The sequence below is a fragment of the Hipposideros armiger genome, unplaced genomic scaffold, assembly GCF_001890085.2.
Source record: "Hipposideros armiger isolate ML-2016 unplaced genomic scaffold, ASM189008v1 scaffold_19, whole genome shotgun sequence".
NCBI classification, from domain to species: domain Eukaryota; kingdom Metazoa; phylum Chordata; class Mammalia; order Chiroptera; family Hipposideridae; genus Hipposideros; species Hipposideros armiger.
The window spans coordinates 936,854-964,523 of NW_017731369.1; the positions used below are offsets into that span (position 1 = coordinate 936,854).

General features: G+C 43.2%; 2 long non-coding RNA genes across 2 annotated transcripts in view; one reads left to right on the top strand and one right to left on the bottom strand.

Annotated features, from left to right (window-relative positions):
- The window catches only part of LOC109378482 (uncharacterized), a 309,621-nt gene that overhangs the window by 218,274 nt on the left and 63,677 nt on the right, over window positions 1-27,670 (bottom strand). The window contains exon 2 of the long non-coding RNA XR_002122996.1: window positions 15,813-15,875. This is a non-coding gene — a long non-coding RNA (uncharacterized LOC109378482). The remainder of the gene's footprint in view (window positions 1-15,812; window positions 15,876-27,670) is intronic.
- On the top strand, window positions 1,112-2,357 carry LOC109378491 (uncharacterized). Its single transcript, XR_002123000.1, has 3 exons — window positions 1,112-1,206; window positions 1,492-1,585; window positions 2,047-2,357. It is a non-coding gene; the product is annotated as an uncharacterized LOC109378491 (long non-coding RNA).

The following is a 27,670-nucleotide window of genomic DNA, read 5'->3' on the forward strand; positions in this document are numbered from 1 at the left end:
CACCCCCCAAAAAAAGAGAAAGCAACTCGCAGAACAACCCACCGTGGCTTAAAAATAAATGCTGGGATCACAAATGTTTTCATGTAGTGCAAGCAATAACATTAGCCGAGCCTATCTTTTAATTACATAGTTTGGCCATGCAAATATTCAAGACATTTTTAGTAAGGCAATGGACTTTTATTTAAATGTGTAATAGAAAGAGCTCCCCTACAACTGCTGATCGGTGCTTCTTTCTTATTTATTGCCTTCCCTTCTCTCCTGCTCCGGCCTGCCCCAACAATAAAATCCTACTTAGCACTTGCTTTTTCCAAAAAAACGTCATTTTTCACCATTTTAGGAGTGAAGAAGAGAGAAAACGGAAGAGATTTCTTCTTTCTTTCTTTCTTTTTCTTTCTTCAGAGACTAACGTTCTCTTCTCCCAAATATTTAATCATAATTATATTAAGAAACATTTATAAAAAGTTAAGTAATAAAATTAAATAGGTTGGAGAAAAACAGAGAAGCAGACAGCAAGGATTAAGTGTAGTAATATAAAGAATAGATTATATTTAATGAAAATTTCCTCCGTGTTCAACATTTTTATTATACTTAATAGCGCTGGGCTTCATTTTTGTCTCCAGTAATTGTGTGTCCATAATGAATGGCCATTCTTATTCCCCCATTGAGCCCTGACAGAAATTAATAAACCTAATTCTGTAGGTTTAAGTTTAATTTTGTTGAAATATATAAAGTAGTTACATATTCACTTAGCAGCCAACCGAAATGCGGTGGCCTTAAGCCTCTCAGCAACTTTATAACGAGTAAATTGTTTTCTGGATCTTTCTCTGCCCCCTCTTTGTGTGCCTTCTTGTTCTGATTTTAGCCAGGAGCCTAGTTTGTGATGCTTCCAGCTACAGAGGACGTGCACAGCCACGGAGGTGGAACAGTGGCCAGGGTGAATGTCGTAAAACGTACAATTATGTGATCTAGTCCTTTTCCAAGAACAGCTGTTAATGATTGCTAAGCATTCTCTGGTTGGTTTACAGTTTGATCAAGAAAGTATGTAATAAAAGACTGGGGGATGGGCATTGTACAGGCCAGCAGTCCTCTCGCAATAAATAACATGCACAGTCTGGTTGCCAGAGCTCAGGGAGTATGGAATCTCCCCTTTGGGCTTCAAGCACCGGGGCGGGGTTTCCATGAGGAGTCAGCCTCGGACAATTACAGGTATTGAAAAGAGCCATATTGACGTGGGATCACATCTGACTGGTTGACCCATTAGTAATTGACTATTAATGTCTTCTGGGAGAAATGTCAGCTGCATCTGGGCAACGTCCCTCCAACCCTTCCTCCATCTCTCTCTCAATCCCTCCCTCCATCTGTCCTCCCATTCGTTCATTCAACAAATGTTTGACTCTATCACGTATTCTCAGTGTAGGGATAAAAAAGAAAGCATAGACCAATATGACCCCAAACCTCTTGGAGTTTATCATTGTTTTTGGTTTTTTTAAGGTAATTCACAAATAATCATAAAAGTATGATTACAAGCAATCTATGGGAGAGAAAACACAGAAGAGAAAGGACATTGACATGCACGCAAAAATCAGTAAGTGCTTTCCTGAGGAAATTACAACAGAGATGAGATCAGAGGGAGAGGAGGAACTGGGCAGGAAAAGGTGTGGGTGGGGTACCAGGTACAGCAGCCCTGTGGGGCAAGGAGCGGGGACAGCAGGACAAACCTGAGGACCTGAGGACAGGATGGTGAAGGAGGGATAGGAAGGGACAGGAGATGAGGTTTCCAAGAAGGGGCCTCACAGGCCACTCTAAGGGGTTGGGCTTTATTGTAAGAACAATGGGGACCATCAAAAGGCCTAAAGAGGCAAGAGACTTGCTCAGAGCTGCTGTTATGGGAATAAGAAGCATTGGGTAGACAAAGGCTGTAGGAAAGCTTGTCCATAGCATCGTTTATTTTAAAAATCAGGAAACTGATAACCAGGAAGTTTAGTCAATACAGGAGCACAAACCAAGCATTCTGCTTCCAACAGTCTTTTTCTTACACCTTATCAGACTCCTTCCCTGGAACCCTAGCAACCCTATTTGACCAACCACGATATTGAGAATTCAAAGCATCATGCCCATGAATTCCCTTCCAGAGTTACAGGTAACTGCATTTAATGTATATCTACCAAATGCTTTCCAGTAACGTCTTCAAAAATATTCTAGTAGACTGAAAGAATGAAGTAATGAGGACTGTTGCAGACACAGCATACCATAGTGATCCTATTTCACAGATGAGCTATGTAAAGGTAGATGTCAGGGATTTATATCCTCATATCCTCCATCTCTTTTCCTTATGTTATTTCTCCTGTGAATTGTGACTTCATATACAGTAATGGAATTGAACAGCATGGGACTCAAAGTGTGCAGCAACCACACTGGGATTTAAGAAATCACGGAAGTAGTTGCAGCTCTTGCCTCAAATTAACCATGGGATCCTGGGCAAGACCCTTCCTCTCACTGGGCCTCTGTCTCCAGGCAGTGGGATCTCAGGTCTGGGAAGCTTCTGAGTTTAAGAAAGAGGGGCTGGCCCAGTGTGGAGGTCCTAGTGAGATGCTGCTCTGTTGACCCTTAGGACCTCACTGGGCTATGCATGACCCACCTAATCACAGCAGAGGTGAGAGACAGAAGGCAGCCTGCAAGAGTCAGAGTTACTAGGCTTCAGTCCAGTTGCTGTGTGACCTTATGCAAATTAATTAATTGTGCTGGGCCTCAGTTTGCTCATCTATTAAATGTAAGTCAATATATCTTGCCAGGTTGCTGTAGATACTAGAGAAAACATACAAAAACATGTGACTTAGTTCCTGACTTAAGCAGACACCCAATAAGCATTAGATACCATTCCTTCTCTCTTCTTTCCACCCATCCTTTCAAATATCCCTTCTCCCCTTTCTCCTTTGCTTTTCTTCCCTGCCTTCCATCCTTTCCTTTTACTTGTCTCTCCCTCCTCTAGAATAACTGCAGTAGTTCTTGACAGGTCACCTTCATACCCTCCCTTATTCTAAGATGTGAACTTCATTTCTTTGGCCAAATGCAAATGTGAGCTTCAGGTTGCAGATATATTGGGTTGTCGGAAAAGTCATGACGTATTTTGTCTATGTTTTTCAAAGGTCATTTATTTATATAAAGAACAAAGATCAATCAATGATATATTGCCTGTTTTGTTCAATAACCTTTTGCCATCTTTCAGTGAGCTTCATAATCCCTCATTTATAGAAGGACTTGTCTTTATTTGAGAAAAACTGAACAAGGTGCTGATTTACAGCCTCATCTGAATTGAACATTATATCATGCAAGGAGTTTTGAAGAGAGCAAACCACATGGAAGTCTGACAGCGCAAGGTCAGGCGAGTATGGTGGGTGTGGCAACACATCCCATCCAAGCTCCAATAACTTTTGACAGGTGATCAAATTTGTGTGTGGTCTCGTGTTGTCACAATGGAACACACTCCTTTACAATTAACAAGCTCTGGACATTTCTGGATGATGGATTCATTCAAATTGTCCAATTGCCAACAGTACACATTCAAATTGATTGTTTGGTTCCTTGGTAGGAGCTCAAAAAACACGACACCTTTAAAATCCCACCACACTGACAGCATAACCTTCCTCTGATGAATGTCTGCTTTCAATGTCGTTTGAAGCGAATCATCATGTTGGGACCAAGACTGTTTGCACACCACATTGTTGTAAACAATCCACTTGTCATCACCAGTTATCAGTTGCTTCAAAAAAGGATTGTTTTCTTCACATTTAATGAGCATTTTGCAGATGTTTATACACACTGTCAAATGAACTTCTTTGAGTTCATGTGGAACCCAAATATCTAGCTTGCTTATGTATCCTAGCTTCTTCAGGTGGCCGTGAATGCTTGAATGATGAGTGTTCAATGTTTCTGCAATCTCTCGTGTCATGTAACTTGGGTTTGACTCGATCAATGCCTTTATTTTGTCACCATCAACCTTGGTGGGCCTCCCTGACTGAGGAGGGTCATTGAGATCAAAATCACCAGCACGGAATTTCATGAACCATCATTGGCACTGATATTCTTGTAGAGCATTGTTGCAGTAAACTTTATGCAACTTTTCACAAGCTTGATACACATTCTTCCCTTTATGGAAGTAAAACAGTAAAATATGGCAAAAATACAGTTTGGTCTTCCATCTTCAACTTGTTGTAAAATCTCCAAAACTCAACCAAATCTCTGGTTTTTTTTAGAATGAAGCTACAACTGCCAGCTGTCAAATGACACAGCAATAACATAGATGCGAGCGAATGACTCTAGTACTTCCAAAAATGAACTAGTGCCACCTGTCACAAACATGCATCATGACTTTTCTGAAAACCCAATAATTCTGATCGCTGGTGTCGTTGAGAGTTTTGGGTCTGCTTTGATCTGATTCTACTTTGAGAACTTCTATAGAAGGGGCAGGTAAAGACAGCCCCCAAATGACATTGTCTGCGAGGAAGAAGAAAGAGTGCAACAGAGGAGTAAGGGGACCCAGGAAGGATAGAGCCTGGTCTCCGAGACCAACCCACCCCAGGATTGACCTCTAGTCAGGACTTCTCAAGAGCCAGAACCAAAATCCGCTTCCCATGGGGCCCAACAGACTGAAGCTGCTATTTTGCTTCCCAAGGTTATACGTTCAAGTACACTGAGTATGTGTGTTGGGGAAACATGCCATTGATAAGAACAGGAGATTGTCTTGAGAGTGTTTCACTGGTCCTGCCCTCCCTCATTTCTCCCTGAACCCTGATCTCTCCTCTGGGAGCCTGTCAATGCCAAGCCACAGACTCTAGCATTGCTTTGCCTTTTGAACCACCCGCTCTCCACATACTGCAACGAAAAACCATCTTTTGATAAGTGGAGCAATTAGCAGCCTGGTTGTTGGTGGTTATCAGTTACCCTCATTCCCATCAACACCAAAAAAGAGGGGGTGGGGAGTCTAAGATTCAAGAAATCATAAGCATCCCTGTTTCCTAAGTGGAGGGCAGGCTGTGGTAATGTGTGATAGAGTTTTGCATCTACTCTTGCCAAAAAGATTATTATTTTTTCTTTTATGGAAGCTTGTGAAGAAGAGGGCTTCGGAAATGTTTTTGTTTGTTTGGGGAGGTTGGGTTGGACAGTGGTTTTTATCTGCCTGGGCAGAGTCAGCATGGATGTTGTGTCTACCTATCTCAGGATAGTAAAAGCCAAGGAATTGATAGTAAGCAGGGCAGTGTTCCTAAAACCACCAGTGTGTACACGTGTGAGATAGAATGTTATAATGAAGATACTTAAGCTAACTATTAAGGGATCCATCCAATTCACCCATCAGTGCATCTCTCCATCCTTCTACTTATCCCTCTACCCACCCATCAGTCCATCCATCCATCCATCCATCCATCCATCCATCCATCCATCCATCCTTCCACCCACCCATCAGTCCATGACTCAATCCATCTGTTCATCCTTCCATCCATCCGTTCAACCATCAACAGATATCTTTTGAACAACTCTTAATATTTTGGGGTTTCTGCTGGCACCTTCGGACTCCACGGTGAACCTGGTAGACACATTTCCAAGCCCATCAAGTCCTCAGTTGAGGAGAGATATATGACAGATTAAAAAAATCTAAAGAACAGTGTGATAAGGATTGAGATAGGAGGAGTTCAAGGTGCAGGGAGAGAACATCCAATAGACATATAACTCAGGCTTTGAGTCACCAGTCCCAGCCTCTCTGAGGAAAGTCTCCCGGGCAGAAATCATCCTTGTAAGAGAATCATGTCTAGCTGGGCAAACTGAGGGAGCAGCAGAAAGTGAAAAAGAGTTCCACCATTTATTAGCACCTACTACGTACCAGACACCAGGCATGGCACATCACACATCTTTTCACAGTAACCAGAGAGAATGGAGGCTCTGTGCAGTTAAGTTGTCTGCCCAAACGCTTAGAGTAAATGGCTTTATAAACGACACCATGTTTTCTTGTCCCCATACCCTTACTGTTCAACTTCTTCTATGAGCTCCCCTCCCCCACACTTCTCTTTGGGATTATGAGGGAGTTGGCGAACCAAGGGCTTTTGGCACATTCTACAACCAAGATGGATGAAGAGAATGGGCTCTGGATTGAAAGGAACCTAGATTTAAATTCCTCCCTGACATTTACCAGCAGTTGTGACTTTGGGCAATGTATTTAACCTCTCTAAGCCTCGTGTCCTCGTCTATAAAATGGGGATGATAGCAGTATCTACCTCAGAGCATTATGAGAAATTAAATATGCAAGGTGCTAGGTTCAATATATTATATGTTCTAAAATAAATTATGATTTTATACAGAAACATCCAGAGTAGTCTCTGTGGAAGTAGCCTTGAGTTGTATGAGAGGAGATACATGAGATGCAGAGGAAAGAATTCTCAGTGCTTGAGGTGGAGGCTGAAGAAAGGGGCCTTCATGTGTTCTTATTCTTCAGCTGGAGGGATGTGTGGGGGAGAAGTCCTGGTCCAGAGGGTGTCACAAGACCTCACACTGGATCCTAATCTCACCAGGACAAACAGATCCCACCATATTGTCCGGCCTTGACTTCCCCCGGCTCAGGTGTCTGAGACTCCAGGGTGGCCTCCTGGGGTGGCCCTGGTCCTAAGCCTCTTCCAGCCCATTGGGTCCCTCAGACCAAGAAAATGGCAGCTGCGAGGCCCCTCTGACCTCCCAGTCTTCAGGGTCAAAGTCACTGGGGCACGAAAGTCCCCCTGTTCTGACATTCTTTACCTCCCCGTCCCCCGGAGCCCCCCTTTGGAATGTGTGTGGAGAGGGGCCATGGGTCATTCAGGCAGGTCTGAAGGGGGGCCAGAAGGACTGGCCCTCCACTCACGGCCCCTCGGGGGCTTTCCCTGAGGCTGTCCCCATGCTAAGCTTCTTTCCCCACTGTTGTTGCCCATGTAAATGTACTTCTCAGGTTCCTGCCAACACACTTGGTTCTGTAATGTTGTTTAATAACTTGAGCCACCTTAATGAAATATTCATCCTCCTTGCTCTGTCGGAGCAGTCACCCAGGTTCCCAGAAATTTCTCTCTCTTCGTTTTTGAAGACAGCCCCACAGGCAGAGGATCCTCCCTGAGTGAGGCCTGGGGACCCCCAGCCGAGGCCGGCAGAGGAGCTGTGGGAGCATTCCTCCATAAAGGGGAAGACTGGGGGGCACTGGTCCCGGGATCCTCCTGAGGGTGCCGGAAGCCCTATGCTGAATGGCCAGGGGCAGGGTATTTGAGTCGGATGCCCAGCATCAGACCCCGACTCCGGGGAAGGGAGACACCTTCCCCTGGAGATCAGCATCCTAGCTAACTGCTGGGCGAGTGCAGCCCCCGTTTCACCAGTCGCTCGCTGAGGCTGAGGGAAGAGTGCCACCTGTTGAGTGCTCTTGATAGCATGCTCCTTCCCAGCGCTCCAGGCTCAGGCCCTCCTGCTTCACAGGCAGCCTGTGCTGTGCCCGTTCAGGCACAGAACTGGGGAGAGCCCGGCGGAGCCGACTGCATGGACCTTCTGCACTGCCCGTCTGTAAGATGAAGCTGCTGTCCTGAGCCACCTTCCACTCCCCAGAGAGTGGCGTCGACTTGCTCTCCTTGAAAAGCAAGCTCCGAGCCCCCATCCTCTCTCTGACACCCATCAGGAACACTTTCCACCCTAACACACTCTTTTGATGCGGTGTGCATTTTTTTTATCAAAGTATTTTTTGAAATACAAAAAATAAAAAAAGAAGCCAAATTCATAAGTGTACAGGTAGACAAAACATCACAAAGTGAACACAGCCGAGAAATCAGTGCTCAGATCAAGCCCCAGAACACAACCCGCCCCCTGGGAGCACCCCTCTTCTCTCTCCCAGTCACTGTCCCTTCTGAGGATGACCAATATCCCGACTTCTAACTCCGTAGCTTAGTTTCGCCTGTTTTTGAACTGTTTACATGCTGAAGCATACATGTGGCATCGCTTCTCTCTGTCTGTGTTGCATTTGTGCGATTCGTCTTGCCTGTATTAGAAGGAACCATGTCTTTCTAAGGTGGGAGACGGGATCATATCTGAGAATCGGAGATTTCCAAAATCACTGGATTCAGCCTTGTCATTTTTAGTGCGAGAAGGAGGCTCCGAGAAGGGAAGAGCTTTGCCCAGGGTCACACAGAGGTCTCTCCCCTAGATGAGAAGGCTCCTGCACGAACACCCACAAAGAATGCAGTTCTTGGTGCCAGGTGTGATGGGGACAGATGGGATAGTAAGTTATGAAGTGCAATGTCATTGGCTACAAAAAGCTAACTCAGGCAACCAAAAGTATCCATGGTTCCCATTTGCTTTGGAGCTGGACTGGCCTGGTTCCATTTACACATACAGCACTTATCCGTTGTGTTAGGCGATCTTTCAAGCCTCAGTTTTCCAATATGTAAAAATGGCAATTTACGACAGGGCTCCTGTGAGTATAAATGAGACCAGCCAGGTAAAGTGTTTAGCGAGTGCTCAGCAATTGGTAGCTATTATAACCCTTTCTATGATTACAAACCTATTTCCAACCAGGAGACTGGGCTGAGTTAACACACTTCCTAATAAGAAGCATTAACATGTAGAGATGGCAGCAGCGGGCAACAGATCTTCAAGAATGAGGGTTACGCTCCTCATTAAAGAGCTAGAAAAGACAAAACGTTCTAGGTTGAGTTTAGTCCCTCCTATCCATCTAAACCTACATACCCTTTAAGGCCCAGCTTGAATCCCGCAGCCTACAGGACGCCTTCCCCACCACCCCGGCTACCTGCTCTCTTCCCCAAGAACTGTAGCCCTTGCTGGAGATGGTTCATCTTTATTATTTCTGTCTGCAGTTGCGGGGTATTGCTCCACTCATATGCTCATATGTTCAGAGCTATCTTTCAGAGGAATAGCTCAGTGTCCATGGCTCAGGAAGCCATGTCACATACCAGGCAGCTTTGCAGAGGCCATAATGTATGCAGCGGTCACCTGGTTAACCACTGGGGCATAAGAATGCTCCCCCCCACCTCCACCACCCCTTTTTTGCCCTTGATTGGAATAAATGCAAAAGAGAAAATAAAAATTTCCCATGACCCCTCCATCCACAGATAATGATTTTAACCTTTCAGAATATTGCCTCCTAGTCTTCTAGCTAAGGACATTTTGTAATCGAGTTGAGGTTCTTTTTTTATAGCCAGTTTTATTTCTAGACTTTGTTCATTTGATGCTACATTGTTTGCATTTCCCTAAGCTATTTAATAGTGTTCTGGAATAACAATCTTAATAGTTACCTAGTGGAATCATAGTGGTATATCAAGGCTTACTCCACAATTCCTATTTATTTTGATTTTTCTACCCTTTTGGCATAAACAATTTTGCTTTACAAGGATAAACTTCCTAAATTGGAATCGAGTGGTCAAATAGCTTTTAATTAGTATTATTATTTTAATTGAGGAATAACTGACATATAACATTATATTAGTTTCAGGTGTATGACATGATTTGATATTTGTATCTATTGCAAAATGACTACCGCATTAAGTCTAGTGAACATCTGTCACCATATATAATTACAAAAGTTTTTTCTTGTGAGCTTTTAAGCTCTACTCTCTTAGCAACTTTTAAATATGCAATACAGTGTTATTAACTGCTGTTAATTATTTTAATTTACATTCCTTAAAAAAACAAAAACAAAAAGGAACCATGTTCCTAGTGCAAACAGACTCAATCCCCAACTTTGCAACAGGAAAAGGGGGCCTCTTCTCAAGTTGACTCTTACCCTCTTAACCTTCCCATTTTTGTCTCTGACCACACACACACACACACACACACACACACACACACACACACACCCCTTATGTCTCGGTCATGCTAAATTATTTGCAGTTGTCTCAACATGCATGGATAGTCATGTCAAGGCTTTTGCACATGTTTCTTTGACCAGAGGGATGTGCTTGTCCTCTCCTGAACTTAGCCACATTGTCATGTTTTCAAGACTCAGATATTATCTCTCTGTGAAGTTTTCTCTGAGCTTCCAGGCAAACTCAGCCGCCTCACCCCCCCACCCCCACCCCAACTCCTAGATGCTCCCATTGCAACTGGTTGTTTAATAATAATAATTACATTGATCATAATAGTAATCAAGATGTAGTGAGCCATTATCATGTGCTCAGACAGTATTCTAAGTACTTTTCAGGATTATCCCAACATTCCTTGCTTTGTGGCTTAATGATCAGTTAGTATGTACATCTGATCCCCCTGCGCCAGACCACGAGTAATGTCAGGGAGGGGGCTGCCCCATTTTCATCTCACCCCTCCCAGTAGCCAACACTACGCCTGGCACTGCAAATATTGGGTTGTCGGAAAAGTCACGACGCGTTTTTGCAACGAAAAACATAGAAAAAATACGTCGTGACTTTTCCGACAACCCAATAGTTCAGAAATGAATATCTGAACCCACCCTCTGCTTGTGACTCAGCCAGTTTAGGGCTGAATTAAAAATGACTGGGGAGCTGGGAAAAGATTGGCTGGATGTAAATCCCATGACGCACTTCCCCCAGGGGATCCACACCCCTGGAGAAACACCAAAAGGTAAAAGCATCCAAGAAGTCTTAAAGATCCTCACAAGGTGAACGAACAGCCCCTCCCTTCTCTCAAGAGCCTACTGCTTACACCCAGGTTTTAATAAACACTGTTTCATTTAATCCTCTTAGTTCTGATCTTGGGAGCCTCCTCAAGACACAGCTTTGTCCTTGCAGATGGCTTGAATAGGAGGAAAACAGATGCTCAACAAGAGACACTGCCTTTAACAAACCCAGGAGGTTGATTCTCTGTGTAGACTTAGCATTCATTACCTGCCCCCAATGTTTCTGAGCCTCTGAACTCCTGTCACTGACAAACTTAATTCCTCTTGAGGAAAATGAGGCTCGAGATTGTGAAATGATCAAATCAAGTGTGAACCCAAGTGAGCAAGAGAAGCAGAAGGAAATGTCAGGTGATTAGACTCTGCTAACTTCTCTGGATCTTCATTGCCCTCACTCCAGGCAGGAGACCTTGCAGAGAGCCTGTAGTTCACCTGGTTCCCCGGTGAGGTCAGCCCCTCTTTCAGAATCACACTTGCTTCCACCCTGGGAGAATTCATGGCCAGGGTGTCCTGAAGGTTGGTTAGTCTATTCACAGACCTTGTCTCCAGAATTTGGGTCTGGGAGTATTTGACTAAAATTCAAGCTCTTTCTGCCATACCATGTCCCAGACTGATCTGGGGACCATGATTCTGCAGGATGTGTACACTGTGATGCCAAAAATGTGTTCCTTGCTCAAAGGAGTCAGTTAAGTAAACTTAAATGGCTTTATTAACAGGATTTGTCAGAGCTTTAAATACATCAATGGCCACTGTGCATTTCCAAGAGTGGGTAGAGTGTGCCACCATTAAGCTGCAAAATTATGTGATTGCTAATCCTTGTTTTTGGAAAGCAATGCATGGGACTAGAATGTGGAAGAAAGCAGTCGGAAAAAGGCTTTATGACACTTGGATTCGCATTCCTCAGAATTTAACTCCATTCTTGTTACCTATCTATTCTTTTTCCTAGTTCCTCTGGATTGTGGTTTTAATCCCGATCTGAAGTTAGTAATCCTCCCTTAAAAGAACTATGTGAACTGTGGGTCCTTTATCTTTTAACTTGGTCCTCTTCTGGTCACACTGCACAATCCATGTCCTACCCCAGCTGTCCCATGCCCACATGCACACGGATGTGAACTCAGGCCATCCTGCAGATGCGCCGCTTGCTGACACCACTCCCACCTTTAAATCAAGTTTCTGTACAGGACACCCAGCACAACTGGCTTAGATGAATGGCTGCCACAAACATACCCTATTCCTGCATCTAACCAAATTCTTTTTCCTGGTTCGTATGTTGTTTTCCCATAATAAATACCCTGATGGAAATACTTCACAATCCTAATAAAAACAACACTTTAAAATCCTGGCCCAAAACTTTCTCCTGATTCACAATCACCCCTACTGCTCCATCTGCAAAATGATAGACCAGACCCATTAATATGCTCAGAGGAGGTCGGGTTAAAAAAGAGAGAGAGAGAAAATTTAATCTAAGCTACTGCTTATTTAAAAATTGATAGGAACTAATTAAATTAATAAAGTCTTATGGAACTTTAAAACAAAAATCAACTTTAAAAAAATCCTTTCTTTCATGGAATCCAAAAACAATAAAATTCTTTTTTAATTAAATTGGATGGTGGTCATTCCACTCCTTTGGAACTCAAAATATAAATTCTAAATTGAGATTTTTCTCTAGCTTCAAGTGCATAAGTTATATAGGCCTGTGTAAACCACACAAAAAAGTCTTCATATGTAATATAAATAGTTTCTTTGCCTTTTAATGGAGCTGTTAAAATGCTTGACTTCATCATCTGTCTGTCCAGTGATGTGCCGGACAATATTTAATAACCAGCATTGGTGGGGGAGGGGGTACATACCAACTCGAGGCTTCTGCCAATTTCCATGATGTAAATTTTTCTATTATGGTTCATGGTTTTAAACTACTAAGGTGATTGACGGGCAGTCTGGGTCTTCTCAGGAAGCCAGCACCCCAGCCTGAGAAAACAGGTCTCCTCTACCCCTTCCCTGGCACACACAGTGCCTGTGTGTACAGATTTGCTGAGGCTCATGGGTGGATCTGCCCACAGCTCCTAGGTTAGCCCAGGTCTGCCAATTGGGTATCATTGTACCAAACTCTAAAAGAACCTAGCATTTGATGATCTTCTATAATATGCTGGGCACTTGACTTCCATAGGGTCACAGCCATATATACAATTCCCCATGTGTTTTAGTCTCAGGATAAAATCATATCTGTGGTATCAAAACCCATATCAAAATACATGGTAAAGGGCCGGCCGAGTGGCACGATGGTTAAGAGCTGGCTTGGGACGCCAGAGGGCCCCGGTTCGGATCCCACATATGAGGGCCAGTGACACTGCCCTCTACAGCTAAGATACTGAACAACAGCTCAACCTGGAGCTGGGCTGTTGTGAGTCACCAGCGACGGCGTAGGCTGCAGCCCCTGTGGCAGTGGGTTGCCATGGGCTACCTTGTGTAGCCAGCAGCCAGTAGCCACAGTGAGCGGCCAGCAGCCGCAGTGAGCGGCCATCTAGAAGCTGACGACTGATGTGCCTCACCCGGGAAGAGCGCAATGATGGTGCCAACTTGGGCCAGTGAAGCGACGTCCCCCACAACTGAACTGAAGAACAAAAAAACGACAGCAACTTGTCTGTTCCCCTTCCCCCAAATCCCCAGCACTGTTCCCATCCCCCCAATTCCCCAATAAAAAAAAATCTTAAAAAAAATACATGGTAAAAAGATAAGGCAAAAATATGCTAGGTTCTAGGTCAGGTCACATCACTCCTCTGCTCAAAACCCGATAATGGAAGACAAAATCCAAAGACCTTACCATGGCCTGTGTGGCAGATTTTATTTTCTAAGGTGGCCACAAAAACACCTCCAGTCCCACATGTTGTTCTAGAACATTGCTATTCTCTCATAGAGGTGGAGTCTGTGTCCCTTCCCCTTGAAACTGGGTGACACTTTGTGGCTGCCTGCATTAATAGAGTATGGTGGAAGTGACACGATGTGACATCTGAGGCTAGGTCATAAAAATGCCATGTACTTCTATCTTGTTTTCCTGGTACACTCACTCATGGAACCCAGCCACCACTCTATGAGAAAATCCAAGCTGCCAAAAGAGGCTCACAGCATTTTCTGAGCTTCCTGCCAACACCCAGCACCAACGTATCAGCCATTCCTGGGGACCATCTTGAAATTCTCCAGCTGATGCACCACAGAGCAGCAATGAACCATCCTTGCTGAGCCCAATCCAAACTGCAGGTTTGCAAGCAATTAAATGTTGTTCTAAGCCAGAAAGTTTAGGGTGATTTGCTTCACAGCAATAGATAAATAGAACAGCCTAGAAGGTCTTATATGAACTGGTCTCCTGTTAACTCTGACATCTCCTCTCTAGCCACCCTGTATTCTTTATACACTCTGTACTCTGTACTTCAACAAACACAGAAAGCATGTGACCACATGCCTTAATTTCTTCCAATGATTTTTTATAGTTTTCTGAGTAAAAGTCTTACATATCTTTTGTTAAATATTTTCCTAAATATTTAATGTGTGTGCATTGCTAATGTATCCTATTATATTAATTTAGTTTCCTGATTATTTGTTGCTCAGATGTATAAATACAACTGATTTTTGGAAATTGACTTTCTGTTTAGCAACCTTGCTAAATTCACTTATTAGTTCTTACAGTTTATTTATATAGTCTTAGATTTCTACTTCCCAATAATGTTGTCTGCCAATGATAGGTTTTTTTTGTTCCTTTCTTATTACATTTCAAAATTTCTTTGCCTTCCCTTATTGAACTGGCTGGGACATCCAATGTGACATTAAAAAGAAGTGATGACAGTGAGCATTCTTTTTAAGTTTTTTTTTTCTTCAATTACATTTGATATACAATATTATATTAGTTTCAGGTATACAAAATAGTGATTAAACATTTATATAGCTCATAAAGTGATCCCCCTGATAAGCCTAGTACCCATTTGATATTGATAGTCAGCATTCTTGTTTGGTTCCCAGTCTCAAGGGAAAGTTTTAAATATTTTGCCACTAATTATGACATTCAGTATAGTTTTGTTTGTTTGCTTGTTTTGTACAAACTCTTTATCAGAATAAGAAAGTCTCTTCTTCAGGTCAATTCAACAAGCATTTGCTAATCACACATTATGTCCTAGAATTTAGAAATGAATGAGACACAATCCCTGCTCTGAGAAATCCACCATGTAGGGAGTAAAATAGATAAATATAACACGGTATGGCAGAGGGAATTTGAAAAACTACTCATTCAGTCCAGAGTAGCTAGTGACAGCTCTCAGAGCACAGAGCATTATAGGAGGGGCTCCACAGATGAGATAAATGATGTTCTAGTTAAAGGGAATGACATGTAAGGACTACTCCCTTAAAAACCTTCTTCTGAGTACTTATCTATACATGTGGATTTCATTTTATAGAGCCGAAAGATTGCCCTAAGTTTCTGTGCACATCATATTTAGATAAATCTAATATTCTCAAGTATTCTTAAAGGATGTCATAATTGAAAGAGAAAAGAATCCTCATGGTAAATATTTTTAGTGATAATTCCTGACTTCTATATACTTGGGTTTGCTAAGAATGTTACATGAGCCAAAATACTAAGAAAGAAATTATGCTTCCCATCCCACAAACCCATTGTTCGCTCTTTTTCCATTTCTTTACTGGCTGTATTTGCAAATAATACCACAGGCAAAGAACAAAAGTTGACTTAGAGCAAAGTAACACAGTATGTGGTTTAGAAGTATTTACCTATGTAATCATGATATATATTGAGTGTTAAATAAATACTTATTGATTTGGTTTGGCCTGGCTACATTTGTAGACTACCAAAGAACACAGTCTGGTCAGAATTCTATTACCTTAGGCTAAAGGCTGTTGAAAGGCATACAAACCAAAGACCAAACACAGTGGAATCTTTCCGTTTTGAAGTTTAAAGTATTTTCTTTTTAAAATAATAATAAGAAGAAAGGTACCTGAGAGCAAAAATAGGTAACATTTCAGAGTCGCTTTGGTAAGAGGAGTCATCAAATTAATATAATATATTGTGGGGCTATTTTACCTGGAGTGTCTCAAATAACTTAAGCTTTGCAAATAGACTGAAAAGTTATATACATGTTGGCCAGTGACTTACCTTCTCCAGGAGAATAACAAGGTGAGCACCCATCAAGTTCATGTCCAAACATCTAGATTTGTCCTGAAAGCAGAGAGTAAAAGAAAGGTGGAGTCAGACCTAGAACCACAAACACAGAGGTCTTTTGGTTTGAGAAGTCTGGAAGTGTGGTTGGTACCCCAATCCATATCCCTGTGGGAGTTTTCTTTGAAGCACCAGCCACCAGACTTCCCAGACCAGCATTTGCCTCCCTTTGCCTGAGGGCTTTCCCTGCAAGCTGGAGCCCATTCTCCTAAAGAAACAGTGCCCCCAGTTAAGGCCCTGAACAAGGACGAATGGGAGTGTGTGCCTCTCCCCCTGGTGGGGACTCTGAGCAAAGTTCTACAGTGGTTCTCAGATTTCCCCTGTAGGAGTAAGCACGTTACCCACAAAGGTATAAATTTGTCATCATACTTTCCCATCCCTCTACCGATGTTTCCTGGCATCACTTTCAGGATAACCATCTCATTTGGATTTTTGTCTCAGGGTCAGCTTCTAGGGGGACCCGAACTAACACAGGTTGTATTTGATTTAAACAAAGAACACCAGTATCCAGCGTCCGCTTTTTTGTAAGAAGGTGGTGGCTTTGTCCAGCAAATAAATCAATCAATCACACACTCTCTAAAGGAGCTCTCGCATTCTGTAGGAGGCTCATGGAGGTCTTGCAGCAATTATCTGGACAAGTCAAGTCAAAGCCACTGTCAACTAAAACCGTGGCTCACTGGAGCACGAGCATCGTTTTGTGCTTGACTTAATTGCCTAATTGCCTCGGGTCTCAGCTTAGCGTGGGTAGGCCTGCAGAAGAACAATTAATGACCTAACATGAGGAGGACCCGTCTCTGTGGTTTCTGGTCAACAGGGAGACATAGCAATGTCAAAGACAGCCATCTGGGGAGACTCTCTCAGGGGGAGAATTTCCCCTTTCAATCATGATCACCTAAAAAACCATGATGACACTTGCTTTTTATGAAATCAAGCCATGGAAGTTAAACTCGAGGGAAAATATTTAAATTTTAGCCTTGGAGCCCTCTGTCTGCTACACTGGAGAATTTCCAGAGCATGTCAGACATAGCTACGGGATTCCATAAGGGTCTTGCTTTTGACGTTTCAGTCAATTCACTGAACATTTCTGTATGGGAGCAAGTAGCATGCGTGCCTTTGAGAAGAGAATTGTATTTAAATTTCATGTTCATCCCTGTTATAGAGAAGTCATTGTAATTAACGAGGCTCTAGTCTTAAGCCTTGGTTCCAATGAGAATGTTAGGCAGAAAAGTTCCCAGATAATTAGTGATTACAAATGTCAGAACAGTCCCTTAATCCTGGAATACAGTGGCTTGCCCCTAACAATGAGAGTCAAGGATATTACATGAAGAGAAAAAGATCAACCAACAGCACCAAGTACAAAGCTACCACTCAGTTCCTTTCTTATTTAAATTAATTGCTAGATCCCTTTGACAAGTTCAAGAGTGAATTTAACACCTTTGTTTTCTCTACTTTTAAGCTTATCTAACTGGGCTTAAAAGAAAAAAATAATAATACCGTGTCCCCTCCCTCCCCCCCATTAGTCACCATTATCCCATTTAAACATGACGAAGATCAGTATAACATTGATGGATGTGGTTTAACGCTAATTACTCCAATATTATTTCTAATATAGTCTCTTAATTAAAACACATAGGCAGAAATCATTTCTCTCATTAGCAGAACCTGATGGTATTAGATGGTCAGCTCCACGGGTTTCTGTTTTGCTTTAAGCATGACCCACAACAAGGAATGGGCACCTTCTTCTTACATGTGAAAGGCTTTGGCTCAAACAAATGCATGTGGCTCAAAATCTCCAGCTAAGGGTTTAGCTTGGGGATGACCAGGGAGGTCTTAACCCAGAGCGAGGTCAGGTTCAGAAAATGTTCAAGCTGGAAGGTCCACCTTGAGTTTCTTACAGCTTCTAAATCACCTCCTGCCCTTTCTTGCCTTGGGGTTTTGTATCTGCCCCTCTCCTTGCCTGTAACACCACCTGGACCATAATCCCCCCACCTCTCACCCCCCAAACACTCATTTTTATTCTGTGAGGGTTCATTGTTCAGGTCTTTGTTTACATTGAGTTTTCTGGAGGGAGAGACTGTACGTGTGCTTTTTGCACTACTGATATCTAAATCTTCACGCATCTTCCACTCCTTGGTTGGGTGTCTGCCTCTGTCAGCTCACAGCTTAGCTCCTCCCCCCTGCCCAGGTACACTCTGATGGGTCACCTCCCCAACTGGTGATCTCCCTTCCCCAGTTGGGCCTTGGAATATTCTTTCCTAATCCACCCAAGGCCAACTTCAAAGTCCACAGCCCACTGTTTAGGGACCCCTAACTTCCAGAGTATGGGAAGGTCTCTCCTCTGCCATAGCTTCCCTGGGTTCTCTCTGGCTCTTAGGGGACATTTATATCTTCTGGGACTTCTCAACACCATCATGACCCTTTCTTCAGTTCTGGCCGATCTTCAAGGCATACCAGTTTAATCTCAACTTCAACAATGCCTCAGAAAAAATGAACCATAAATCAAAATGAGTTTTCTTTAAGGTAAGTTAGATGAGGCAAGAGCGAAAACCCCATGGACACAAAACTAGTCTAACTTGTTTTGCGGTTAGTGGTGACTTGGACTCTACAGATCTTTGCTCCTGGAAAGAGCAGCAGTGTTTCACTGGAGTGGAGGAGAGTCCCTGCCCTCATGCACGAGTGATAGGACCTTTTTCACAGAGGCTGAGCAAGAAGCTGGGTTTAGACATTTCGGGGAACAGACCAGCCAGAAGACAGACGGCCAGAGTGGTGACCAAACTGAAATCAGGCAGAGAAAGAGAACCTTGCAGGGTAGTCATTTCACCCAGGAGAAATGTCTGTAAATGAATTCACAAAAAGGTAGGTTCTATAATCAAATATGTTTGGGGAAGAAAGTGGATTGAAGAAAATTAAATTTTCTGACTGTAGAATTTTTATGACTGTTAAATGTATCATGGGCATTCAGCATCTCCAATGACGGGATAGAGCAGGGATTAGCAAACTTTTTCCATAAAGGGCCAGGTAGTAAATAAATATTTTAGGCTTTATGGTCTCTATGGCAACTACTCAACTCTGCCTTTGAAGCAGCAGAGCAGCCATGGACAGTCCATAAGTGAATGGTATGGCTGTGTGCCAATAAAACTTTATTTACAAAAACAACAGGGGGCATGATTTGGCCTTCAGGATGAACAAAATTAACTGAACCACAGAACCCTTCTTTCATTCGTTTATGTGTTAGTTATTTTTATGGGATAAAACTTAGATCCTATAGGCAGGACACGCTCTGATTCACTGTTGCTTTCTTGATGTCTTAGAACATGGAAAATTCTGCACCAGAACTTGTTGAATAGGAAATATTGAATTAAACAGTCAAATAAAACAACCCTTCCAGAAGAAAGAGGGTCTCTGAAGAAACACAGTTAATGACAATTGAACTACTTAATAAAATGATACATGAAAGCAAAAAGAAGCAACTGTATTTTGAAAGAAATTTAAAAAAAAGAAAAATGAGAGAAGTAGAGGGCTCAGGATAAAGAGGAAGAAGAGGAGACACAACAGGGGGAAATAGATTATAAAAATAAGGCAAAATAGAGGAAAAGAAGGTGGTGGGGGATCAAAAGACCCGTTTCCACCCACAAAAAAATGGCTTTCCCTGCCCCTGGCTGTGCACAAGAGCCTCTGTGGCCTGAAAGGGAAACCATTAATGAGGTGCTGAAAAACCCTCTTTGGCATTAATTAACAAGATCACTAGGCTGTCATAATTGCAGAGAGAAAGATAAATCATCAAGAGATATTTCCTAACCGAAATGCAGGTCATTACACAATATTATTTAAAGTCACATTTACATATAAAAAGGATCAAATGGATGTTGTTCCACTTGGCACCTTCCTTTCCTCCTCTCTCCGTGTGCTTGATGCAATGCACAGGAATTGGTACCCAGTACTGGGCAAGCCAGGGCCTTTGGCATCTTACTGAGTGCCCTCCCAGAGGGGCCCAATGGATGCAGTGATGTGAGAACTGAAGGAAACCTTTGCAGGCGGAATCTCAGGGCTGAAACACCACGACCCCACCTGATTAACTGCCACTTATGCTACTAAATGCCTGAATCCCTCACTTGCTTGGGGTCTCCATGAGACAAGTGACCTTATCTGGGTTCGCCACCACCACCACCACTACCGCCATGTTGTCCTCAACACCCAGCCCATACTAGGACACTCAATAGCTGCATATGAAAAGCACTCATCAGTTCTTCAGAACTCAGCCAAAGAGTTGCCTCCTTTGAGAAGCTTCCCCATGTGTCCCAGCCTAGACGAAGCCTCTCTCCTCTGAAACACGAGGTATCCCATGATCCCATGGTGGTGGCTCTTAGAGAAGACAACTGACATTGAAAAAAAAAGGCAAAAAAGGGTCAAGCCCTCCCCTGCCCCAATTAGTCACAGAGCTCTAGAGATACAACCCTATTAATTTCCATATCCCTATCTTTAGTACAAACCTAGGTAGGTAGTACGTGCTCTCGGCAAGTGCTTCTTGAATAAATATTCAGAGCACCTCTATGGCCCAGAAAGGCAGTGGCAGCTGTTATAGATCTTGAGCAAACTCTATGGTGGCTGCCAGTAGAAGATGAGCCATGATATGAAAGAACAGACCAAGAAAAGGAGAGGTGGCCCAGGGCACTCACTGTGTCGCTAGGTAGTAGCCTAAGAAAGGAGTTCCTCCTCTAAACCAGTGTTCCAAAGTGTGTTGCAGGTGACAGGCATTGCTTTGGTTGTAAATGGGTATGACATAAAAAGGGGGGGGGCAGGTAGGTGCAGGTGAACAAATAAATAAATGGGTGGAAGATGGTGAGAACCAGGTGAGAAAGAGGTTATAGGTAAGCATGGGGGAAAGACTAGAGTGATCCATGGGGTAATGGGTCCATGTGGACCTATGTGGTAATTAGAGTATGGACTCATATTTAGCTTAATATAGATACAGATAGATATATAGATAGGTTAGATGTAGATGAGATACAGAGATATGTGTATATACATGGATAAGTTAATACACACACGTACCCCAGCAGGTATGAGGACATACAACATTCAGATCTCAATTTCTAAATACAAACAAAGGCTCCTTAGAGAAATAGCTGATTGTAGGACTGGGACACGGAATACATAAGATGAGCCTTGGAGCATCTTCTAGTGCCAGGAGGTAAAGAAGTGCTCAAAAGACAAACAGAGCGAGTATGTCAGAGGAATGCAGGAGCCAACTGGAAGAGGTCCCAGTGACTAATGACTACAGCTGGAATAATCTGAGCATGAAAAACACACAACATAGTACTGGATTAAAACCGAAAGTGTAACATAAATATCCATAAATTCATACTGACGTAATAAATGATTGAATACATGAGAGGAGTGTATACACATCTCCCAGACAGAAGAATTCTACATAATTTATGTAGATACTCTGTGCTCAAGGGGGTAGAGTATATTCCCTACCCTTTAAGTTTGGGCTGTAAGCATATGGTATGGGAAGGGAGGGGGAAATTAACTTTACAGGGGGGAACCCTGACAGACAGATCAGTCAGGTGATCAAGGTCAAAATCAACAGTGAAGTCAGTTGATAGCATGCACTTTTAATGTAATGTGATGAAAACACTTTACCTCTGGGTTCTTCTTCCCAAAAGCCCATAACCCTAGTTTAATCATGAGAATAACATCAGCCAAATTTCAATTGAGGGTCATTCTACCTGAACAGAACACCTCAAAACTGTCAAGGTCATCAAAAACAAGGAGAGATGCGAAGAAACTGTCACAGCCCAGAGGAGCCTAAGGAGACATGACAAATAAAAGTATAGTGGACCCTCGGTATTTGCAGGGGATTGGTTCCAGGACCCACTGTGGATACCAACATCTGCAGATGCTCAAGTCCCTTATATAAAATGGTGTAGTATTTGCATATTACCTTTATTTGCATATAGGCTACAGCAGGGTGTGCCTACACATCACTTTATTCACATGGATTCAGCATAGTGCTAGGTCTGCTCTTTTTCCAGTTTTGCTCTTTGGAACTTTCTGGGGTTTTTGTTTCCAAATATTTTTTATTTGTAATGGATTAAATCTGTGGATGTGAAACCCACAGATACAGAGGGTAATGTCGTATCCTGGGTGGGAAAAGGATATTAAGTTTAAAACTGTAAATCCAAGTAAAGTATGGAGATTAGTGAATTAATAATGTATCAATATTGATTTATTAATTGTGACAAGTGGCCATACTAATGGTAGATGTTAATATTAGTGGAAATTGGGTGTCAGGTGTATAGAGACTCTCTGTATTAGCCTTGCAACTTTTCCATAAACCTAAAACTGCCCTTAAATAAAAAGTTTAAAAAGGGAACAAAACTACAAAGAAAATAAAAACAGTGGGGGGAAAAAAGCCCCCATGAACACCAGTGGTAGAACTGCCATTGTCTACGATAAAATAGGGTGCCCCTTGGGGTTGGGCACCCTCATGCTACACCTCCCCCCACCTCTCTAGCTCTATGCAGGCTCTGTACGGGGACTCTGGGTATGTCCCTCACCGATATGTTCTGGGTTACTCATCTATACCATCAACGCCGGCCTTTCTTTTAGGCTACCCGTTGTTACTTGATGCTTTCAGGTGTATGGCTTTCACCTGGCAAGCTTCAGGCCAATGCTTTGAAACTTCCAAGCGCTTAAGAATTTCCCAAGGAAGCATGGTAGAAAGCAGATTCCTGGGCTCCATCTCAGGGACTCTGATTTATTCTGTGTGAGATAAGTCCAATTAATCTGCATTTTCCATAAACCTCTGAGTCTTTTCTGGGTCACACATTCTGATCAACCCTGAACTAACGGGGGACTCAGCGTCATTTTTTACTGTGTGTCACTCTTTTGCTTTTGGTTGCACATCTGGCACCATAATGCTTCCTAGGTACTGCGAGCTGGGCGGAGAGGTGACACTCGATCAATATTTGATAAAGAGTGAATGAATGCATGAACTGTCAAGAGGAGCACTAAATTTATTTTTCCTATTTAAGAATTTTGTCATTGGGTGTCATGCCCAGGGATTCATCCTTGTTAGGGCACCACAAGCTCTGGGAAATTAGATTTAAAAAAAAAAAAATCAAACACCCAAGGCCATTCATTGTGCAGATCCCGACTACTGAGGTCCGACATGGTGGGAAAGATTTTCTTTCTCAAATGTGAGAGGGAGGCTTGCTATTTGTTGTTCTGAAGCTAATATCATTTTTAGAGGGGTTTTTTTTCTTTCTTTTTTTTTTCCCCACCCTGTTTTGCAGGCTCTGTGAGCTGGGCCTGCCTTCTGAATCGGCAGCTCAATAATTAGTTTGGTTGCCATTTGCAGATAGAAAACGGGAGACACATTTTTCCCCCACAGGCAGAAAGGTGCATGTGCAATTAACTAATTGCAGGCTGATCCTCATCTTGAATTTGCTAGAGACACACACCTGGATGTCCAAAATGCAGTCTCTGACCTGGGGGGGGAGGGGGGGCGGGAATGAGACACACAGAGAATGATATGCTCTGAAGTGGGGAGGTGTTTGGGCAGAGGAAATGTCCCTGTCCACAGGGGCTCCTGCAGAGGTCACTCCTCTGGTGCCCCCAGGAGCAGAAGGCCTCATGGGAAGGTGGAATGTTCCGTGTTCCCATAATGCTCTTAGAATGGCTGTCATTGTTTAAGTTAGAATATTGCCGGTTAATTGTGGGCTCTGAAAGAAAAATGATGAGCAGGGGAACGGTTCTGCATGGATTTAGTGTATTTGAATAATTTAGACCCCCGCAGTTAATTTGACAGGATTGTTTTTCTCTCGCAGTAGCCTGCTGCTACAAGAATTAAAACTGTCGGGGAGTAGCAGGGGCTGTGCTAGAGCTTAGTAATGAGGTTTATCAGTCAATAAATGATTTTATACAGCAAATTAAACTGTAAATTTCATCGGGGTGGTAAATATTTAGAGAATAAAGATATCTGGTTAATGAGGAGGGCTGGATATTTAAAAAAAAGAGAGAAAGAGAAGGAAAAATAGATATGTCAACCTTTTAAATCTTGACTGTGGTTAGGGTTGGGTGACAATTTGCCCTCTTTCTCTCTCTCTCTCTCTCTCTCTCTCTCTCTCTCTCTCTCTCTCTCTCTCTCTCTCTCTGTAAATAACAGATAATGGCTTTATTCTGTATTTAAGGATGCAAAGGAAAATCCTCCCATCTTTGACTTGTGCCTACCACCAGAATGAAGTAACCCTTCCTTCACAGGGTCCTTAGGAATCCATAAGGAAAATAATTATGTAAATAGCTCGTACAGTATCTGACACCAGGTTCATCCTTTCTGCTATGATTTATTTTCAAATGCAGATACCCCAGTGCTGGGCTGTCCAATATGGTTGCTGCTCACCATACGTGGCTATTCAAATTTAAACATACATTAATTAACTGAAAATTCAGGTTTTTTTTTTGCCACATTTCTGGTGCTTACTAGCTACATGTGGCTGAGGGCTGCTGTTTTGGAGAGCACAGACGTGGACATTTCCATTACCACATGGAGTTCCACTGGACGGTGTTATTCCAGAACCTGGGTGACAATTCCCTGTTTCCTGAGCTGGGGCACCATAGACCAGGTGGTACCTGGGATGGCTTAATTGGCTCCTGTTTTTTTATTTGATTTTATTATCATCATGAGGTACCTGGGTGTAGGCGTAAAAGGAACATGATAACTCAGCTATCAAATCAGCAGTTCCACACCTGCCAATGCTCAGGATAAGACAGCTAAGCAATGTCAAGTAAGAAAAAAAAAAGTGAGTCAGTTTAAGAAAATATTAAGTAAATCGATATTGGTTATAATTATTTGGCACACATCTTAAAGTGATATGCAAAGGAGAAACTGATGTTTGAAAAACACTGAGCCCCAAAAGACCCCAAGGATTGGGAAACTTAAGAAGAGGTGAAAGAAGAAAGAAGAAAGAAGCAGAGCAGATTTCAGAGAGGTAAGGTGGTCCAACTCGAACTTCTCCAACCTTTCTGTTTTGCTCTGGGCTGAACCAGACAGACCATATCACGTGGCCACCCACCTGAGCCATAAGCAGTCAGCACACGCCGCATGACTCCATAAGCTCAGTCTTTGTGGCACTGTCAGGAACCTCATTCACTATGAACTCCCCATCCATGTGGGCTCTTTAGAACAGGGCTCTAGAAACTCTATGAGGTACCCTAAGGATCTCCAATTCGAGTGTGATGTGCACACAGACTTTGCAGGTCACACGTCAAGAGTAACAGTCAGGACATTCTGAACTGCACTTGCTGGCTTTCCATCTTGACAGTCCAAAATCGTCACCATCAGCAGCGAGGGTTCATCTCCCCCATCCCACATGTGGCTCAGTCTTTGAGCCAACTCCCTTCCCCGTCCTATCCTAGCCCACCAGTCATATCCTCATTCTCTGATCATTGGATAGCTTCCATATTGGAATCTGGTCATCTGTGACCTTGGTAAGCTTGTCCCATAACCTGGTCAAAGGAGAACCAGAGGGGAGCTGGAAATACCATAGTATCAGAGGCCCTAAAGGAAAAGATATCACAGTCAACTTGGATCATTGGCAGAGAGTTTGATTTAAAAAAAAAAAAAGACTATAGGTAAAGGTATGGGCAGGGTATAGGTGAACCACGAGGTTAAGAATCATGGGGCTAACAGCACGGGGCACCATGACTATTGCTACATTTGAAGGGCCAGGAGAGAAGCGGGTGGGGTATGGATGGAGAGGACCTCCTGATAGGAGCTGTGACCTTAAGTTCAGCTCATGAAGACCTGAGGGGAGGGAGCCAGGAATAATAAACACCCCCAACGACACACTCCTCTCGTTTTCTCATCTCTTGCTGGTGCTCCCCACTGGCTGATAGCCAGAAAGCAAGGCTTTTGTTGATAAATCCTGCTTCTAGGGCAGGAAGCAGGGTGGAGACAGATGGAGAGTGCTTTCCAGGGGCAAAGGGCAGCTCCCAGGGCAATGGTTCTCCCTGTTCAGGTTGACTAAGCCTTGTCCTCTCCTTCCGGTGTTGGGGGAGAGGTGCTGCAGGCCAGGAGCCCACACTCTGTATTTGCCCCACAGTCCCTTTGCAGGAGCTTACCCTCATAGGTGAGTCCCCGGCCCTAAGACATCACTGATAGTTCAACCTTCTGGAAACTCTTGTATTTCCCATCTCTGAGAGGCTGAATCCATGCTGTCCACCCAGCTCCTTCAGAGCTTAGTCACAGGACTTGGGAGATCCTAGGCCTTCTCTTGTTCATTCTGGTCTAAACACACACCTTGTGGAACCCACTTCCCTGAGCTCTCAGGAGACAAGGCTTCAAGGCCAGATGCAAGTTTAAATTATTTCAACAGCAAGGAAGAGATGATCAGAGTGGGGACATGACTGGTGGGCTAGGATAGACAAGCGAAGGGAGTTGGCTCAGTGAATGAGCCGCATGTTGGGTAGAGGAGATGGGCCCTCCCAGCTGACGGTGATGGTTTTGGGTTCCATAATTGAAAGTGTAGAGGTTCTCTGAACATCATATTCTGACTCTGTCTCTTCACTCTGGCCCCTCTGCCCCCTGTGTTGGTCTTACCCACAGGCTGATAGCAAGATGGCTGAAGCTGTTCTTGGCCTCTGTCTGCATGCTCAATGTCCAGAAGATGAGAGGGAGTCACTTTAAAATAGCTCTGTCCAGTAGAAATAGAACGCAAGCCATGTATCTACTTATAAATTGTCTAATACATTAAAAAAGTTAAAAGAAACCAGCAAAATTAAATTTACTAAAATATACTGTCTTTAACCCAGTATATTCAGAATACCAGCATTGTCATGTGAAATCAATAGTGAAAATATGAATAAGAGATTTTACATCCTTTTTCATACCAAGTCTTTGAGATCTGATGTCTACTTGGACTCACCACAAGTGCTTAGTAGCCACATGTGGCTAGCAGCTATCTTATTGTATAGTGTACCTCTAGAAAGCTCTCTCAGAAGGGTGAGTAACCCCCCAGAGAATTGTGTCTTGTATCTCCCTGGCCCAGTGGGGTCCTATACCCCTCATCGAACAATCACTGGCAGGGTCACAATTTCCTTGGGACTAACCCAGCTCACCTTGGATATTGTAGGTAAAGTAATTTTTCCCAAGGCACCTGAATGACTTAAAGAAGATGGGAAACATGAAACATAAATGAAAAACCTAATAAAATGAGTTTTCTGTTGGGAGGGGTTCCTGGGTACTGGTTAATCCATCTGTCATGTCCACAACAAACTGGCTCCTCTGTTGGGGAGTTTCACTGAGTCCTGGCTTGAGCATCCATTCTACCCTTGATTTAAATGCCTTTCCTCTGAAAGGAGAGATCGCAGAGGGCTGGGGGTGGGGAGACTGTCTTCTCTGTGGATCCAAGAAAGCTGACAGTGATGTAACAGACCCTGCCATCCAACTCTACGGAGATTGATTTAAGACGCATTTCCTCATGGGGCTGATAGGGCCCTTTTGGGTAGAAAACAGCTTTGTCAAATAAACCCTATCTGCATTCTAAGCAACTTATGTGCCCTTAAGTATCCAAAGGAACAAGAACGGAAGTGCAGGTGCTTCCTTTTGGGGGTGAGAGAGGCTACAACGTGTCAAGATTCTGAGTGTGAGGTCGTAATAATAATGGTTACCACTAATTAAAAACACACTACTCTGTGTGCATCACCTTATTTCATTTTCTAAAGAATTTAAGGAGTAAAAGAATACAAGTGGGTTTGTGTTCTTTCTTAGGTAAACATAAGATCAGACA